Source organism: Cupressus sempervirens, chromosome 8 (genome assembly GCF_028749045.1).
Source record: "Cupressus sempervirens isolate cs-2001-9-10 chromosome 8, ASM2874904v1, whole genome shotgun sequence".
Lineage (NCBI taxonomy): Eukaryota > Viridiplantae > Streptophyta > Pinopsida > Cupressales > Cupressaceae > Cupressus > Cupressus sempervirens.
The window spans coordinates 8,608,410-8,615,615 of NC_143125.1; positions in this window are offsets into that span (position 1 = coordinate 8,608,410).

Here is a 7,206-nt window from a genome sequence, read left to right on the forward strand (position 1 = left end):
CTAACTTATTATTGGCTATCAAGGAAGGATATCTACATATAAGCATTCATAATATTCAACATTAATTCACACTTACATCCATGAAACCATAATGGGATTATGGTAGATCTATTGCAAATTACGGAGATGCCCTACATTCCTATTCTAGATTTAAAATCTACAACACACTACATAAAAAAATCCTTATTGAAAAGGGTTTTTAGTAAGGTGAATCCTAACATTTATCTTGTTTCATTCATTTACATTTATATTTATCATTTACAAGGTCAATTCCTCAATCTAGGGCTTGACCAAGGAAACCCTCGCCGAAGAAACCACAAAAATCCTTCAATTCATGTGTGTAGGAGGAGGATAGAAGAATTTCACATGCAGATCTAAAAAAAAACTCCTCGAGATCTTCTTGGAGAAGTTGGTTTGAATTTTCTATAGCACCCCTAGTACACATCAACCTTTTGTTTCTTTCATCATTTCCTTTGGGATTTCACAGTCAGACATTCAAAGATTGGCTCAGATCTACGATTGGATCTAAAATACATCTTCTACCACAAGATGAGTCTTTTATATTTTGTTTCCTTTCATATATCTATCCTAGATCTATATCTTAAAACATCTATATCTTATTTCCTTGCATATACATTATCTGATAAGGGCCAAATAGTATATTTCCTTGTATTTTATTCTCCTTTATAATTCAAATTTGGAATTGATGTCCTTTCTCCTTTAGGTCCTAGCCAATATAATTTGGGTTATAAAGAGGAATCACATTTGGAGATTTCTCTCTTTCCCTCACATACATATTTAAATGGCTTAGTGGACTAAAAAAGTGGAGATCTACATCATATTAAAGTGTTTCCCTTTCTCCCATAAACATTTGGTGAACCTAACAAGTCTCCCCTTCTTTTTGGAGTTAGATTATTTTATTTTAGGTTTTTACCTTCTTCTGGTGAACTAAACTTATGCCCTCTTATATTTATGGAGTTAGATTTAATCTTCTTGCATCATTGAGTTAGATTTAGCTATCTTGTTTATGGTTAGATCTCTCTTTTATGTTTTTTATTGCATTTATGTAGTTAGATATCATTAGACTTTTATTTTGTTATCTCCCATTTTATGAGCTTAATTTCACTAAGACCAGCATATAGCATTCCCATTAGGAGAATTCATGGACTCATAGGTTACTTTGATCACGATTCATCTTTTATTCCTAGGACTCATGATGACACTAACATTTTTTCTCATGATCTTAATCCTATAATGGAGCATAACTCTTCTCCCTCACCCAATGATAAAGATGAAGCTTTAAGAGTTCCTCCTTCACAAATTGATAAGCTTTCTCATATTTTTGATAAATTGGAAACTTGGCTTGTGCAAGAACATCAAAATCCTGACAGTTTTGTTGCTATGGAGGATCTTAAGAAACTTGTTCATAATGACAATAATAGCATTTCTATCTTCTATGGTATATCTCATCTTATTAATACTCACATTAAGTATTTAATAGAATGTGCTCAAGAGTTAGGATATCCTCCTCCTTCCACAACTGTTGAAAATTCTATTATGATTTCTACCACTCTTTCTAGCATACCTACATATGCTCTACCTCTTATGACTACTTCTACACTAGTTTCCACTCCTTTAAGTGTTGGTATTCCTAGCCTTTCAATTGTAGTGAGTGTTTCTCCTACTTTCATACCTTCTTTAATACCTTCATATAATGTGGTTCCTTTTACTTATTCAAACCCTTTACCCATTCCCTCTAATCCTCCATTGACATCCTTACATAATCCTTCTACTTCTAATAACTTTCCTGATACATCTAGGACACCTATGCCTACTATCACATCTTTCAGTCCTAGCATTAGTAGCTTGGTTCAAACAATCATTGCATTGCAAAAAGAAGTGGCTTAATTCACCCTATCTAAGTAAAAATTCCTACATGTGATGTTGCTAATCTTGTTTCCTTAGATATCCTCCACATTGTTATACCACAACATCTTGAGGTACCCCTTCTTGAAACTTATAATGGTAAGGGAGATACCGTATTCATGTCACAAATTTCAAGATATGTAGTGACTTTCTTATGACTATAGGCTCTTGGCTAAGTTGTTTCCATGTACTTTTAGTAGTAGAGCCTTGCAATGGTATTAATCTCTACCTCATTATTCTATTGATTCCTTTCAAACTCTAGCTAATGCTTTCATTCAACAATTTCATAATAATATTGGCCCACTAGTTTCTTTAACAAATTTAATGCATTGAAAGAAATCTGTTAAAGAGAAAGTTATTGATTTCAATGGTAGATTTAAACAATTGTATGCCCAAATTTATGATCTCGTGCTTGATAATGGTATTCAACATCTATTTATTTATAATTTAAAGAAAGACATTATAGATAAGATTCTCCTTACTAAGTATACCTCCTTTTCACATCTATGTACAATGCTTCACCATTACCAGTTACAAGTGAGTCAACTCGAGAGATCTATTCTGATGGCTCCTATATCTAGTGATAAGAGTGATGCTGCCATAAATTCAAACAAGTTTTCTAAAACTAAAATTTTCATCAAAATCAAGTCAATAAATACAATTGTTAATCAAGTGACTACTACATCTAAAGGTACACCTAATTTTTCCTCTCTCTCTCTCTCTCTCTCTATATATATATATATATATATATATATATATATATATATATATATATATATATATATATATATATATATATATATATATATATATATATATATATATATATATATATATATATATCATCCTAATCATAAGTACACTCAATTATCTCAAACTTTATCCAAGGTGATGAATAAATTGATTCACGTTGGAATTCCTAAACTTCCTCCTATTTGTCATATCAATACTAGTAAAATGATGCCTAAATATTTTGATTCAAATGTTTTCTATCAATACCACCATCATACTAGTCATGATACTCAAGTATTTTATGCTTTGAAGAATTTTATTCAGGACCTTATTGTCTCTAATGCTATTTATATTGATGCTCAAACTAATAACATGAATAAATTTGATTTGTTGCACCTCCTAATTAGAATTAGTAGATTTACACTAATCCTTTACCTTCACACTCAATGAATGTTATTAATCAACCTTCTTCTTCTAACCACCATATTAATTATGATGATAAGATATAAGAAGCACTTCAGGTGGTTAATCATGTTGATTTAGAATCTCAACCTCCAATTTCTTCTCCACTTGGACCTAAATAGACACCTCCTATTAGCTTTAGTTAGTTTGACATGTTTAAGGCACCTAATGGTCCTCTTTACATCACTAATAGAGTTGATCATATTCCTTCTCATGGTACTTTGGTTGATTCTTCTTCTACTATTAATGTTATCACTAAATAACACCTTTTTTAATAAAGGGTTGCATAGAGATGCCTATGACACAACTCATGTAAGGATTCAAACTTGTAATGGTTTTCTTCATCATCCTCAAGGTTCTATCACTTTACTTTTTATTCTTTTAGGGAAGGTTATTTATACTAACTTTGTTGTTATTCCTACTTCTCATAAATTTCAAGTTAAGCTTGGTATTTGATGGCTTTCTTCCATGCAAGATGTGACTTCTCATATTCATTAGTGCCTTAAATTTCCCTGTAATGGAGAAATTATTACCATTAATCATTCCCTTTATAAATCATCACATCCTTGAGACTATGTTGAGATTGATTTATGTTAGCCATCATGTCCTAAAAAAGAACCTACTCATCCTAATTATCTTTATAGAAACTATCAAAAAATATAAGGTAGCCAAGACCATGGATCTTAGTCTTCCAAAGGGTTATTCTCGTGTGCCTATCCTACCTACTCCTTATGTCCCTTCTACTTCTCAACCTTTTTTACCTTTTGCATCTAGTCATTCAGATTCTATACCTAGACTCACTTTGGAACCTGTGGTAGTTGATCTTAATCCTTCTAGTTTATCTTGTGAAACTATTTGTAACCAACATACCCATCAGCATCGCAATAATCATCAGGATAAAGCTAAGGCTAAAGTACATTCTCTTTCTTCTCAACCTACATCTTTATCTCCACCTTTATCTTCCTTTCATCAATCCATGCATGAGTCTTTGGAGGAAGCTAAACAGGGTAACAATATCCATGTGGATAAACATGATGATTTTGTTCATATTTTAAATTCTAATAATCTTGATATAGAAGAGACTTTAGATGATGAACATGTTAGTAGTGATGAAGAATTAATTGATATGGATAATGATTTGCCTAACATTATTTCTATGTAGCTTAAAATCACTTCTACTAATGAGCTTAGTGACTCTCAAAGTCCTTGCTTAGAATTGGCTATGATTTCTATTGTGTTGGATGGCATTCCTCTCATTAATCACCATCCCTCCCCTAGCATTTAGATTGAGATAGGTGGGGAATGTAGAATGCTTGATGAAAAATTCATTTACCATGGTAGTCTTTGTGTTCTTGTGTTGTGTTTTCTCTCATATTGTGCTATTGTTATATGTTTTGCTTTGATTTATTTAGATGATATGTATTTCTTTTTTGAGAAAAAGAGGATAAAGTGATCACCCTGCCATAGATATTCTTTGATTTGTATCTCTTTCTCTTCTATATTTTGTTATATTTTATGTTGTACATATTCTATTGTTCATACTAGTGATCTCGTATGGTCTTCTTGGTTTCTTATGATATGATAGCATCGATTCCTTTTTATCTCCATATTATTGGTCCAAAAGGACTCTTCTTCATAACCCTTACATGTCTTCTCCTCTGTTGTGTTATAGTTATGCTTCCTTTGGGGAATGATGATATTTCATACTTGATATAATATTACATATTATCATATGATCATACTAGCCCTAAATTTAGAAGATCCCTCCGTGTTCACTTTTTTGTTATGTGCTCATTTCCCTTGATGTGTTTCTCTTCTTGGGGTTATCTTATAGTGAGATCTTTCTTTAGTGGATGCATGCATACTTCCATTAAAGCTATTTCTCCCATTAAGTTGATTGTAATCTCTTTAATGTGGGGGTATACACTCCACTCATCGTTTCACCATGAAGTTGCAAATATGGATTTCATGTATAGATTGGATTAATTTTTCCTTAAGTGTTTGGTATGATATCTAAGTTATTCCAAAATCTATGCATTGTCACTTCATGTTTTCTTGTACCCTACCGCTCTCTCTCTCCTTCCCTCTCCGTCTTGCCTTCTGGTTTCCTAGAGCTATTGACAATTCTTGGGGGCTTGGTCTCTTTGGGCCTTACTCTCTAAACTACTAATAGTTTGGGAGGCCTTGATCCTTGTTTCGACCTTTCTTTTGAATATTGACTATTTGGGAAGGTTGGTCTTTTTTTTTTATCCCTTAAGGACATAGATATCCTTATTCCTAGGTCAATTTTTTCGCTCTTCTTTTTGGTACATGGAGTTCCCTTGAAGTTAGATCAGTAGATAGACTATCTAGCATGCCACACATACTTGCTATACCATTTGGTTCATCTTTGATAGGTTTTCTAGGATACCGCACACACTTGTTGGACAGTTCAATGCCATCCCCTTTTGCTGAGACCTTTCCCCTTCTTTTCTTTTCTCTTTCTTGTGTGGTTCAAAATAACATACACAAACCTTATTGGACAAGCAATTGCACCCCTTAGTATACTTATATCTCTTATTTTGATTTTGGATGTAATGAAGACTCAAGTCTCTTGGGGGATTGATGATTTCTTTATCTCCTAGATCATAATAAGATCAACTCTTTGCTCTTGATCTACTTTACCATGAGTTTGAGGAAACTCATACTCTCACTAATGTAGGGATTAAATATACCATCTTAAAATGGATGCACTCTCCTTTTAATACCTTTTAACACCCTTTCCATAATGCCTTTCCTAGATCATGGATGGACCTATGCTTGGTACACTCTTTTTCCTGTTTCCTTCCACTTTCTTCTCTATTTCTTTTGGCAAATGCCTAAGCTCTTTGTGGCTCTCTTTTCCTCCCCTCTAGAACCAAGTCAACTTGGACTAGTTAGGTTTGACCAAGCTTGATCATGACTAGGTCAAGGTCAACCTAGGTTAACCTTGACCCCAAGGTTTGGGGGGTATAAGCTTGAAAAGCCTTGATGGTTTAATTAGTTTAATCCCATTCTCCAGTCAGCTTGTATTGTTTACCCACCTAAAAACTCATAGATAAGAGTGCTCAGAGGCTTCATTTTCATAACATACAATCCAAATTCATCTCTCAAGCCCAAGTATTCATATCCTTTTGAAAACAAGCAATATATTCTTTAAATTCAAGGAGTTCAAGCATTCAAGCAAGGGAGATTTTAATCAAGCTGTGAAGGATCCTTTGTGGGAATTTCCTCTTCAAGATATAGCTTATTTTTTGTCATAAAGGGAGGAGATATAAATTGAAGCATTTATAATCTTCTACATTGATGCACACTTACATCCATGGCACCATGATAGAATTATGGTAGATCCGTTGTAAATTGTTGAGATTCCCTATATTCCTATACCTAATACAAGATCTACAATACACCAAAAAATAAAATACTTATTGAAAAGGGTTTTAAGAAAGGTGAATCCTAACATTTATCTTTTTTTATTCATTTACATTTATATTTAGCATTTACAAAGTTTATTCCTCAATCTAGGGATTGACCAAGGAAAACCTTCACCTAATAAACCATAGAGACCCTTCATTTTCTATGTGTAGGAGTAGGATAGTAGAATTTTGCATGCAGATCTAGAAATAACTCCCTAAGAGATTCTCAAAGAATTTGTTTCAAATTTTCTATAGTGCCCTTAATACACATCAACCTTGCAGAAATTAGACCCTCCAGATTGAGCTAGACCCCACTGCTTTTCTAGATGAATGATTTCTAGGATTTATTCCTTTCATCGTCTCATTTGGGAACTCACAATCGGTTATTTAGAAACTAACTTGAATCTACAATTTTTGTACTAAAATACATCTTCTACTACATATTTCAAGGTGAGTCTTTTATATTTTATGTCCTTTCATATCTTTATCCTATATGTATATCTTAATAGGGTTGATTGTGCACAATTAGTATCTAGATCTACATTATTTAAGCAATTGGTTCAATTTTGCATACACATTATCCTATAAGGGCCAAAGAGTGTATTTCCTTGTATTTCATTCTCCTTTATAATTTGAATATGAGATTGGTGCC